Here is a 13906-nt window from a genome sequence, read left to right as displayed (position 1 = left end):
AGTAGGAAGCTTAAGGGAAAGAATGTGAGTAGGAATCCTGTACAGAACTTTGGTGAATGTATTGGCAGATGCTACTTTTAAATAAATCCCAAGTTTCTTTACAAATGGTCAGAAGACAATTGCAAAGTAAAGGCAGATGTCCATTAATATTTGGGGTCTAACACAAAAAGGATGAAGAGCTTCTGGTAGGATTAACAACACAAATGACAGTTTAATAGTTATGGCTGCTGGTTGTCAAATCTGAAGTCAAAGGGCACATTCCCTGTTGAAGGCAGATACCATGAGCAACATTCAACTGCATCCCCATCCTCAGGTGCCAGTTGCTACGAGCTCTAACCTGAGTAGCAGCATAAAGGGACATTTAATAGGTGCAGGAGGGCCTCCTAACTGAATTTTCGCTAAACTTGACTTCCCAGAGACCACTCAGAGATATCAGGGGCTCTTATTTCACTCACAAGACCCCAAAACAAGCAGAAGCAGTCAGAATTTCCTGGGTGGGGTAAGAAGAAAGAGAACCATCTGTTTTAAATATGAGGGCTTCCTTAGGACAGCCTTAGTATGCATGCCTCTCCCTGGCTTCAATGGTTCACTATTCCTTGAACGCTTCGACCCCTTTCTCTCATTTCCTTCTTCTTTTGTTTTAACAGGTCCAAATCCCTCATTTCCTTGCATTAGAAGACTCTGGGATCAAATGCTTAAAAATAGCCCTCAAATTAGAGATAAGTTCAGGAAATTCTACCTTTTAAATTGAAATTAAGAAGACCCCAGATGCCAAGACAGGATTTGCTGTTTAAGGGATATGATCAGATTGGGGATTAGAAAAAGGTGACTAGCAACCTAGATCATTATCATTATCTTTTCAGATTATTGTTTAGAATGCCCTGCAGATTCACTACTTGGAAGGTATATACCTCATTCACTCATTTGTTAATGCACTCCTTTGTATGTGCATTCATTGAACATGTATATACCGAGAATTATGCTCAACACTGGAAATTGGCAGTAAACATGACAGTGACTTCTCTTAGAGAGTATAGTGAGAGGGAGAGAGACATTAACAAAATAATACTTAAATAAACTACTTAATGACAACAGTGCTGAGCACCCCCTTAAAAGGAACACGGGGAGTTTGGAGGGTTTGTAATTGGGAGATTTATTGTAGTCTGGGTAATCAGGTAAGGTTTCCTTGACAAAGTAACAAAGCTGAGACCCAAGAGCAAGCAGATATTATCCAAAAGAAAGGGAGAAGAAGGGTATTCTAGGCAGAATGAGCGGCTTGCACAAAAACCCTGAGCTGAGAAGGTCAAGGATAATGGAGGGGCTATAAGGAGAAAAGGGGTGTCTGGCCCTGAAGCTGAATGAGACCACTGCCTCCCTCAACCAAAAGCAACATCACCCTCCCCCTGGTTCAGTTTTTATACTCAGGAAACCGCCCTGATCTGAACCTGCGCATCAACTGAGATTCTCCTGGGAAAAAGCCAAGCATTCTGGTTCCTTTGAGTGTTCCTTGGAGGCAGGCCTCCACTGTGCTTTCTTCACATATGCTGGAGACAGACAGAATCATGGCAGGACAATCATTAGCGTGTGGTAGTTTGAGGTTTTTGTGGACCCCAGAAAATTATGTTCCTAAATAAATCCATTCCTGTGGGTTTGAACCTATTGTAGGTGGAAACTTTTGATCAAATCACTTCAGTTAAGGAACTTTGATTAGATTACTTCAGTAGGGCATGGTCCAGGGTGGGTCTTGATCTTCTTAATGGAATCCTTTATAAATGGGATGAATTTGGAGAAACAAGGGTAGAAGGAAAAGACCCAGGAGCAGAAGAGAAAAAAGCCATGAGAACAAGAAACTGAAATCAACAGAACCAGGGAGAGAGAAAGCCATAGAAGCAGAGAGAAAGCCAGGGAAGCCTGAAGCTAAAAGCAACAAGACCAGAAGGAGAAGGGAGAGACCAGAGACACCACCATTATGCCTTGCCATGTGACGGGGGTCCAGGATCTCCCACAGCCAGCCTTCAGGGGTAAACCATCCCCTGATGAAGCCTTGATTTGGATATTTTCACAGCCACAGAAATTAAATTTATAACTTAATAAATCCCCATTGTAAAAGCCAACCCATTTCTGGTACATTGCTTTTGGCAGCTTTTAGCTATTTAATAAGTCACATAATATCACCAGGTCTCAAGTTACCTCATCTGTAAGACAGAGATATATCTACTTATTCAGAGAAGCTTTCCTGGAGTCTCTAATCCAAGGAAGCTAGTCACTAGTCTCTGCATTTTTATTTCTCTATATGCACTGGTCATTCTCACATCTTCTCAGAATGATTAATTTTATATTAACTTGACTAGGCTGGAGTATCCAGTTGTGCAATCAAAAACTAATCTAGGTGTTGCTGTGAAGGTATTTTGTAGACATGGTGGGCATCCATGATCAGTACTGTAAGCAGATTACCCTCAGTGATGTAGGGGACCTCATCCAATCAGCTGAAGGCTGTAAAGAGCAAAATGGAGGCTTCCATGAAGATGAAATTCTGCCTCAAAATAAGCCCTGCTCAAGTTTCCAGCTTGCTGGTCTTTCCTATGGATTTCAAACTTGCCAGTCCCTAAAATTGTGTAAGCCAATTCCTTGAAATAAATCTCTTTATATTTATACTTACATATCCTACTGGTTCTGTTTCTCTGAAGAACCCTGACTGACACATCCTCCAACCAGAGTATAAGCTCTATGAGAGCAAGCTCCTTGTTCTTCTGGTTCACTGTTCTATCCCTCACATCTAGAATAGTTACTGGTCCATGGTTGATGCTCAAGAAACATTTACCGCATGGATGGATATATATCAAAGGAACTGGCACATAGGAAGCACTTGATATTCGTTAGTTTTATTGTCTTCAATTGAAAATAACTTATTGATTATGAAAGTCTGAGGATTTTTAAGTTTTGCTTTAGTTCAACTGGGGAGTAGATTTTTGACTATTTGGAGAATGAAGACTGGCAGATTTGCAGAGAGAAAACTTGGTCTCTCTACTCTGTCCACTCATGACATTCTCTTCCTTACTGCTTGCACATGTTCATCGCGTTCATTGACTTTCTCTTCCTAAATCTCCCTCACTTCGAATCTTTTCTTGTCTCAATGCTGCTCCCTCATTCACAATCTCATTATATTTTCCTCTGTATCATTGCAATAGCATCCAAACTGCTCTCCGGTTCTTTTGATCCCACTCATTGCTGCCAGATATATCTTCCTAAAATAAAATTCTAATTACGTCATCCCTTTGTTTCATTCTGTTCTGTGCTAGGAGCTCGGTACAAAGATGAATAAGACAAGGTCCCTGTTCCCAGGGTCAATACAGCACCATGCTTCTCCACTGGTTCTCTGTTAACCTCAGGGTTTAGTGCCATTAAAAGATCACAATCCTGGATCCATCATTATTTCATCTTGGGTAAGATAACTTAGCTCTCTAAGACTCAGTTTCTTTGTTGCTGAGATTTTATCTTATAGGTATGGGGCTTGTGAGTGAATGTGTGTGTGTGTAAGAGAGAATAAATAATGCCCACAAGGCTTAAAGTGGAAGTCCTGACCCTTCTTAATTGTAAGCTACCATTAATCTTATTAATACCATTGTATTACATTTTGTTTTGGATATTATATTACTATGATTTCTACTCTTTAACTTTCTAATATGTCAAGCACATAACTGCAAATTTAAAAAATCAAAGGGAGAATTGAGGGCAAAAAAAAAAGGTACTAAAATGACACTCAGGGTGATCATACTTACTAACTAGCATTCATTTATTTCTAGCACCGTAGTTCCTGTGTCACCATGAAGTACAAAAACTATATCCTTATCATTGGGATTGCAAAACAAGCTTTCCCTCCAAAATGGAAAGAAAATCAAAGTCACTAAATTAAATAAACAAAGAAACAGGGAATGAGTCTGGAGTTTAGTGAAACATGCCAACAGTTTAGTACATATTTTTAAGGTGAAGTCAGTCTCAACTTACTTTATATGTATAAATCTCAGTAGAACACTCTCCCTTCCCATGTTTAACAGACAACTGTGTGAGGAAGTCCATGTAAAGGAACAACACCGGATATTCTATCTCAGCAATCTTGACAAATTGGAAATACAACAGAGGGTTGACCAAAACTGTTCTCCCTCCTTCACCAAGTTAGCAAACATTCTGTAAAAGTTCTTCAAACACCTAAGAAAAGAGGATATTAACAACTGCATACCGATGCTGAGATGATTATGAATCATAAAATAGGTTCTGATACTTTTTAGCAGCAATGGCAAAGCAAGCTAAATCTTTTCCATACTTACTGCATCATGCTTGCTTTTGTTTCACCCATGTGTGTGACTCCCTCCCCAATTAAAGAACAGGTTTTTCTCCACCCATAGGAAGAACTGGTAATCTGGCCTTTCCAACACACTCATGTTTGTAGGCTTTGCTAAACCCTAAAGCCCTGAAATGGAGACTAGGATCTTGTGGCTTCCTCTTTGGCACCAATGCAAGTGGTTTTATTCCTCTTGGTGGAAAGGTAAAGAAGGGGAGTTACTCAGGTACCTAAGAAGACCCTACTTCCAGGCAACATCAACCATTTCAAAAGGCTCTCCCATGATTCTGTGGGTAGCAGAAATGTTTCTTCCATCTCTGAACCTTATTTGGAAAGTTGTGAATGAAGTAAGAGGGAGATTTAATTAATAAACACTACTGACAATATCGACCAGTTTTTGTGTGCTTACTATATGCCAGGCAGGCATGTTACAAACATTAGACATTCCTAACAGCCCTACAACATTGTTATGATTATTCTCCTTTTATAGAGAAGGAAGCTGAATCTCATTAAAGTCAATTAAATTGTCCAAAGAGCCACAAAGTGGCAGAGACACAAGCCCAGTCCTCTAGTCAGTGTTCTTTACCCAACGCTATACCCATCTCTCACTAATGAGCTCTTGGATGAGGAGGGTAGTTGGCGGTATTAACATTTTCATTCTTTTCCAAATGTATTTTTGTGCTCCAACTTCAAGGAGGCCAAAATTCCATGAGGCCTGCAGTTTCTTAGTTACAAGGTCAGAGAGTCAACAAAACCAAAGGAAAAAGTGATTTGCCTCAAGTATATTCATTTGGCTGCAGATGACAAAAGCTGTCAAATATTGGCCTTGTCAGTTCTGTACTTAGATATGAGTCTGCTTGATTTATTTGTGAAAAGGATAACTCCAGACTCTAAATGCTTTATACTCCCCCATTTTCTGTTGTCTAACAGATCTGGCAATGGTTCAGTTGGCAACTATACCTCCTTTCTACAGAATTTGCAGATTTGCCCTGAAAGTAGTGTATAGTTTTGTTTTGTTTTTAACAAAGCTCTTCTCAGTCTCATCTGGTTTATCTTTCTTGCCTTTGCCTTCTAAACTACAAATATGACTGTATCACTCCCCAGGCTTAAAATGGCTTAGGTGGCTCCCCACTGCCAAAGCACAAAGTCAAAGTGCCTGAACAAAGTATGCCAAGAAGGCCACCCAATCTGGCTTTTTTTTGTTTTTTTAAGATTTATTTATTTATTAATTTCTCTCCCTCCCCCCCCACTTGTCTGCTCTCTGTGTCCATTCGCTGTGTGTTCTTCTGTGACGGCTACTATCCGTATCAGCGGCACTGGGAATCTGTGTTTTTTTTTGTTGTTGTTGTATCAGCTCTGTGTGTATGTGCGGTGCCATTCCTGGGCAGGCTGCACTTTCTTTCGCACTGGGCAGCTCTCCTTACGGGGTGCACTCCTTGCGCTTGGGGCTCCCCTACGCGGGGACACCCCTGCATGGCACGGCACTCCTTGTGTGCATCAGCACTGCACATGGGCCAGCTCCACACGGGTCACGGAGGCCCGGGGTTTGAACCGCGGACCTCCCATGTGGTAGACGGACACCCTAACCACTGGGCCAAGTCTGCTTCCCCAATCTGGCTTTTGTGGCATCTTCTGCCACACTCCCACATTTACCCAACATTCTAGCCATAACTCTGTCAAGGAGAGTAATTTTTCTTCCCTTTTCCCTTTCTCCCTATTGCCTCCCTTCTACGATGCTGTAGCAGTTGATTGTGTGCTCCGGGTGTGGGGTTTGAGGATCACTCCCTAGCTCTGTGACCTTGGGCAAGTAATTTAGACTGCCCATGGTCATGTTTTCTCTTTATTGGAAACTGGGACAGCAGCAGTACCACTTCAGAGGGGTGTTACAACCATTAGAAGATACAAAATATTTAGGATCATACCTGGTATATAGGAAGCTAGAGTATCATGTTCTTTTGTTTTTGGTAATCATTTACTCAATTATGGGTGAAATCAAAACATTTTAACAACTGGTACAGAATGGGCACCAACCAATCATAATAGATGCCAGCTATAAACCATGAGCATGAACCTACAGGCTCGATATTCATCCTGGTTCACTGCTCTGTCGCCAGGCTAGTTTGTGGCCTACTGGAGAGCAGAGATGAAGTGTTTCTGTCTTTAAGGCCTAGTAGGGTATCTGGGATATACTCTCAGACACATTTGCAGAAAAATAAATTCTGAGAGTCCGTCTGTTCCAAATCATTATTTAACTGATAGGAACTTTATTTATATTCTTGTAACCAAAACTTTTGTGATAGTGCTTATGTTGGAAGCCCTTTACTTAATTATTTTTATGGACTTTAATATGAAAGAACTCTGACTTCTTCTGGAGGCCAGTGTTTCCTAATGAGGTTATTATGGGCATTGATGAGTGTATCAGTCAGTCAAAGGGGTGCTGAAATCTGTTGGTTTTCATAAAGGGTGTTTATTTGGGAGTAGAAGTTTATAGTTAGCAGGCCATAAAGCATATGTTACTTCTCTCACCAAGGTCTGTTGCCACGTGTTGGAGCAAGATGGCTGCTGACATCTACAAGGGTTCAGGCTTCCTCTTCCTCTTATGGCTCCATGGTCCCAGCTTCTTCCAATATCAGCTATGGGCTGGGGTAAGTCTCGTCTCTTTCCCAGGGCTCATTTCTCTCTGGGCTCAGCTGCTCTGCTCTCTCCATAAGGTCAACTGTAAACTATCAGGCAAATGGCTCATCTCTCTTCCCAAGGCCTCTGCTGTGTCTAACGAAGCCTTCTCTCATTCCTCATGTATCTGCTTCTCTGTGTAATTACTTCCTGGGGCTCAAGCATTAAGACTCCAACTAACTCCTGTGCCTTGTCATTTTCACTGTCGTCATGCTACTGCATGGCCCAATCAAAACCCTAATCATAATATAATCTAGTAAAAGTGACATCTCTGACAGAGCAGTTTACAAACATAATCCATTATCTATTTTTGGAATTCATAAATAATACCAAAATGCTATAATGACCACTGCTCTGCTGAGACTACCTGTAGACATCACAAAGCCTTACAAGGTAGAGCAAGGCCTTCTATGCAAATCTTATTTAGGGAAAAGCGAAGCACAGGAATTGCTTGGTTAGAGTGACCAAAATGGCAGTGCTGATGAAACTTATAAAGTATCAGTTTAGCCCAGACAGTGCAATGGGTGTTGCACAGGAGAAAAGTGTTCTATTCCTACCGAGGGGGAAGAAAAATCTATTTTGCTTTCATTGAGTTTCTTAAGTAGGATCCCATTTGTCTAGCTACTCTTTAAATCAGGTGGGTTCAACGTGAACTTTATCAGAACCTTGTTTGTCAGGGCTTGAAAAACACCACAGAAATCATTTGCTTTTTCTGTATACTATCTATATCCAATCTGGATGCTGTACCTGTCATCCAGTAATCAGAAATCCAGGCCCTGAATGTATCATGGTAATTCTCTATATTTTCTATCATTGCTGTGTTAAGTAAGCCAGTATGTTTAATCTCCTTTCCAGTTGGTGAGAAAATAGCTTTGTTGTTACAGAACAGGCTTTAGTGAAGTATGCTATGGAAGGTGGCTGAAAAGAAGAAATATTTCTGTGTATTGTGAAAAAGACACCAAAACTTCTAACTACTAGGAATGCTTAATTCTGAGAAAAGTCAGGAAAGTAAACATGGAATAATCAATTAATCAATACATTGTATTTATGGAGTACTATTTCATGCAAAAGAACTAGGCCAGGCTTTGGGCCATGACATTTCATTGTTGGCTTGCCAATTAACAATGCTTGAGATGATGATTGCTCTGTAAGCCTGACTTTCATGAGCAGACTCCTTCAGTGGATGCATGGCAGATGCAAAGCAGTGAAGAACTGTTGTTGTATTAAGTCACAGATATTTGGGGTTCTTTTGTTAGTGCTGCATAACTTAGCCCATGCTGACTCATAAAACACCTTATGGGGTTGTTGGAAAGATCAAATACTTGTTTGTAAAGTGCTTAATTAGTAACTATTCAGTAAATGGCAGTGAAATTAATTAATTTAAATGATGTTACAAGACAACGTGCAAAGTGACATCACAAGCAGAAATAAACTGCCATGAGAATTTAGGGAAGAGACCAGTTTCTTTGGGAGGATATCAGGAAGCTTTAGGATGTAGTGCGGTCTGGAGCTCAGCCTCACTACAGAATGAGAAGGACTTTGGAGTGTGGAGATTGAAGAAAAAACATGCAAGGAGAAAGAATATACATGATAAAGTGATAGAGGGAGTATCGTGATATGCATGAGAAACCCATGTAGGTTGCAATGTTTCTATTTTAAAAGTGACAAGAAAAATAAAGTTAGAGAGGTATTATAAAATCTAGTAGTCCCAATGGGGAGGTACCCATGTTAAGCCCATGTCAGTAAAACCAAAAACCTAGGCTAGTTTCTACTTCCTGTAAGTGCACACCTTGCCCAGAAAACCAAATTTAAATACAGCTGCTCAGTTATCACCAGCTAACTTCCTCATTGCTAAGCAACCACTTGTACCTCATTTGTAAGATACCCCTAAGTAAAACAGAAATGCAATGTCAGCCAATCAGACATTTCCTCACTTGCTTCTGCCATAGCCCTATATGAGCTTCTCCTTTCCATCCCCTCAGTAGTGTTTCCTTCTACTTTCTGAATTGGATGCTGCCTTATTCATGAATCGCTCGATAAAGCTGTGGGATCCTAATTTGCATGAAAAATTTTTCTAGCAGTTTTGATGATCACAAAGGGACCTGAAAGCAACCGCTGATGGCTCTGGAGACAATGAGACAATGAGAAAGACAGGTGAAGGCACCCTTGAACCTTGTGAGTTTTCTTTCTTGACATCTCCAAAACTTGTGGGTGAATCCCTCTTGGCTTTGAGCTCCAGTCTCTTTGGTTTGAGTTTTTCATTCTTACTATATTTTAGTCCAAAGGGTAGCAGGTCAATCTTAACTGATGAGAAGGCTCAAATTTTGAGTCTCAGTCCCTAGTCCTTGGTTCAGTCGACAGTTTCATTTTTGCTACTGCTGGTTACTTTGTCCTGTGCCCAAGGTAAAAAGTGCTTTGTTCAGGTTGGAAGGTGCATGATTTGAAGCTGTGTGCACCCCAGAAAGACAAGTTCTTATATCGAATCCATTCCTATTAATGTGGATCCATTGTAGGTAGGACCTTTTGATAATACTACTTCAGTTAAGGTGTGACCCGCCTCAGTTAGGTCTTAATCTTCTTACTTTATAAGAGAATAAAATTCAGAGAGAGAAAAAGCCATGGAAACAAGAAGCTGAAATCGACAAAACCCAGAAGGGAAGGGAGAGGCCAACAGATGCTGCCACGTGTCTTGCCATGTGGCAGAGCACCATGGATTGATGCAGCCAATCTTTGGGAAGAAAACATCACCTTGATGATGCCTTGATTTGGACATTATAGCCTCAAACTGTAAGCTAGTAAATTCCCATTGTTCAAGCCAAACCATTTCATATTTTGGTACCAAGAGGCGGGGGGGTGCTGCTAATGCGATATCAAAAATATGGAAATGGCTTTGGAATTGCTTAATGGGTAGAGGCTGGAAGAATTGTGAGCTGTTTGGTTGAAAAGGCTTAGATTGCTTTGAAATGAAACATGGACACTAAAGGTACTTCCAATGAAACCTTCAACAGAAATGATGAACATGTTATTGGAACCTGGAAGAAAGATGATTCTTGTTTTAAAGTGGTAGAGAGCTTAGCGAAATTGAGATATGATGTCAGATGCAAGGCATAATTTGAGAAAGATGAGTTCGGATATTTAGCTGAGGAGATTTCCATACTAAATACAGAAAGTGCAGCCTGGCTTCTCCTTGCAACTTATAGTAAAATGCTAAAGGAAAGGGATAAGCTGAGAACGGAATTCCTGGGCATAAAGAAACCAGAAATTGATGGTTTGGAAAATTCTGAGTTTCTGGAAAGTGAGTCCCCAGAGAATAGTGTCCCATTTGAGGATTTAACTCAATGTGGATCCAGCCAGACATTTCAGTGCATGTCAGGGTTGGAAATGCAGTTATTTAGAAAGGATCTGTGGAAAGTCCTTCTGTCTGAGGTTTGGAACCTTGTGTATTTCATGCAAAACCAACGTGTTTTTGCGAGATCTGCATGAACAGATCCACTGCCAACCTGGATTAAAAGAGGAAGAAAAGGTACAGATTGAAGGGAACATTACTTTGAGGGCAGGACCATGAAAGCTGGGGTCCGGCCCAAAGACATAACCTTGGGACAAATTGAGCAGACCCACTCGTGTGTGTGGAAAGGGTGCATATGCCCCAGTACTCGGTGGGCTTTCTGTCCCATTGCTACCACCCCAGTTTTCTCAGATGCCTGGGGGATCGCAGAGAGTCTGGATGCCACCCTGAATGCTGGATGAAGGTGGAGCCTAGAGCCTGGCCACCATCCCATGCTTTAAGATGATACAACCTTCCCCTTAGTGTTTGGGGAGAGCATGGCTTTCCCCAAGGGGAGGGGGTGGGGCTGCCGCTCCATCAGCCCAGAGGACCAAACATCGTTCTGTAGATGACCCTCAGACCTTGAAATCTAATGGAGTATGCCCTGCAGGGTTTTGGAATTATTTGGGACCCGTGACCCCTGTTTTCCTCCTAATTTCTTCCTATGGGATTGGGAATATTTATCAGCTATGCCTGTCCTTCCTTTGTATATTGGAAGCAGATAACTTGTTTTCTAAGTTTCACAGGCCCCAGTACCGACATTACCTAAAACCAATTTCGATGAGACTTTATACTTAGTATTGTTAGTGAAACGACTTAAGGCAGGGCTTCTTAACCTTTTTTGTTCAGTGGACCCCTTTGCCAATCAGGTGAAAGTCACAGACCCCTTCTCAGAATGTAGCGGCAGATAGTTTTATAACACTCAACACTGGCATTTCTTTAAATTAAATTATAGGATTATTCAAAATTATGTTTTACAACTTTCCCATAATTTCAATACCTGATAACCTAACACAGTTCAACATCTGTTTAAATGGTCCTTTTTGGCAAACATTTAGAAATTCAATTTTTTCCACGGCATCATAAAACCATCTCCACCATCCTTACCAACTTTTGCAGGCAGTTATCCACTGCACTCAGAACATGCTACAGCAAAATAAAAATCATACAAGTCCACATTATACTGTATATTATTTACTATATTGCACCTGCACCAACACATCCTCACAAAAATAATGTTTCTCTGACTTTTCAATTTAAGCTCACAGACCCGCTGAAATCTGTGGCTCCCTGGTTAAGAACCCCTGACTTAAGGATCTTGGGATATTGGGATGGAATGAATGTGTTTTGCATATGGAAAGAAATATATTTTTGGGGTCCAGGAGTGGAGTGTGGTGGTTTGAACCTGTGTGTACCCCAGAAAGAAATGTTCGTGGATTGAACCTATTCCTGAGGGTTTGGATCCAATAGGAGTAAAGGACCTTTTGATGAGGCTTCTTCAGTTAGTGTGTGACCCACCTTCATCTGAATGGGTCTTAATCCTCTTACTGTAGTCCTTTATAAGAGAATAAAATTCAGAGAGAGAGAAAGCCACAGAAGCAAGACGCTGAAATCAATGAAACCCAGAAAAGAAAGGGAGAGACCAGGAGATGCCACCATGTGCCTTGCCATGCAGCAGAGGAGCAAAGGATCACTGGTAGCCAGTCTTTGGGAAGAAAGCATTTCCTTGTCGATGCCTTGGTTTGAATATTTTCTCAGCCTAAAACTGCAAGCTAATAAGTTCCCATTGTTCAAGTCAAACCATTTCATGCTATTTGCTTTAAGCAGCCTAGAAAACTAAAGCAGTGGGTCAATCTGATTGACAAGAAGGCTCAAATTTTGAGTCCAAGTCACTATCCTCGGGTTCTGTCCATGGTTTCATTTCTGCTACTGCTGGTTTCACTGTCCTATGCATAAGGCAGTAAGTATTATGGTAAAAGTTGGATCCTCAAATTCTAAAAATTTTGATTCTCTACCCTCAGGTACGTGAGCATATTACATGTTTTGTGCCTATCTAACCAAATAGCCAAAACAACCTAGAGTTGCAATGGCAATTATAGGGAACATTCCAATTAGACATTTATTCGTGTCAGAAGTGCACTAGAGAAAAACGGATGCCAAATTAGGACAAATGGGATGCCTATTTTAAAGTGGTACTCAGAGTCTACTAAGAAATGGCTAGACTCTAAAAATAGCTTATGTAAACTAGTAAGTTTTTTATTTCTATGTATTTTGTGTTTCTGAGTTTTTATGTCTGACTCATAGCTGGAAAATTTTAAATTAAAGCTATAAGCTCTCTATTTGTGTCTGTTTATATGTTTGATGTATGATATTTTCCTACCTCTGGGTGGGATTTTCAAATTAACTTATAAAATGCCTTAAAAAGGTTCTATTCAAATTGGCTTAAAGGTAAAGAAGGACTTATATATAAATTAATACTCCTAAAGTCCTAGAAAGCAAGGAAAGCAAATCAAATATTTCCAATGAAAAGAGTAATTGTAAAACTAAAACCAAATGTTTAAAAAAATTCAAATTCATTTAATTCAGATGAACCTTAGACAAACGTGACTAATTTAATATTGTTTGTTGAATAAAAACAGCTATGCCCTCTGAATCAGCAATACTAAGTACAACACAACCATGACTCTATTTGACTTAGGTATGTTTTTCTTAAATTTACACAGGTTTATTGATAAAAATAAGCTAGCATTATACCTATCAGATCTTTCAGATGATGAAAAATGCAAATTTGTGTTTAACCAAATTAACACATTTTTTAAAAAAATTATTTTTATTTATTTATTTTTGAGATACCATGGCCAGGGATTAACCCAGGACCTTGTATGTGGGAAGCCAGCATGCAAATACTGAGCCACACTGGCTCCCCCGAGTTGGTTAGTTGGGTTTTAAGTTTGTTTGCTTGTTCTGTGTGTGTGTGTCTGTATTTTTCGAAGGTTAGAAGACACTTTGAACTGGACCCAGGACCTCCGATGTGGGAAGCAGGTGCCCAACCACTTGCGCCAGTTTTTGCTCCCCAAACAAACTTTAAGGACAATTGTGTCTAGTAGGATGTTTGCTTGAAAACAGTTTTAAAGGTCCTTCTGGAAATTTAAGGTATGCAAGTATGTTAAGTATGAGGGAAGTGTTTTTCGAAGGAAAAAAGAGAGTAGCTATGTCCTGAAGTAAAATAACTGGTTGCCCCAGAATTGAGAAGCAGGGATGTACAGGCCAAAACCTGAATGGATATAAAAAGCTGTAAAAAGTTTGTGGAAAAGGAATTTTATCTGTCAGGTTCAAGGCTGGATAAGATTTGATAGGTTTATGAGAATTTTGAGTTTCCTTATCAGACAGTATCCTCACGTAAAACTCGAATTTGATTTTCTTTCTGTTAAAATGACAAAGTTTTCCTAATTATTGGTCTGCTCTCAGTAAGAGACTGTAAAAGGTTTTTCTTAACTATCTAAGGAGTCTGCCCAGAAGGTAAAGATTCTATGTCTTATCAGAACAACATCCCAATTGATATTTACATT

General features: G+C 40.2%; 1 protein-coding gene across 1 annotated transcript in view; it reads right to left on the bottom strand.

The window, feature by feature from the left end:
- The window catches only part of RNF150 (ring finger protein 150), a 255768-nt gene that overhangs the window by 54752 nt on the left and 187110 nt on the right, over window positions 1–13906 (bottom strand). The gene's annotated exons all lie outside the window — the stretch shown is intronic.

The sequence above is a fragment of the Dasypus novemcinctus genome, chromosome 1 (assembly GCF_030445035.2).
Source record: "Dasypus novemcinctus isolate mDasNov1 chromosome 1, mDasNov1.1.hap2, whole genome shotgun sequence".
Lineage (NCBI taxonomy): Eukaryota > Metazoa > Chordata > Mammalia > Cingulata > Dasypodidae > Dasypus > Dasypus novemcinctus.
Note: the sequence above shows the minus strand (reverse complement) of the source record. Positions and strands in the feature narration are given on the sequence as shown.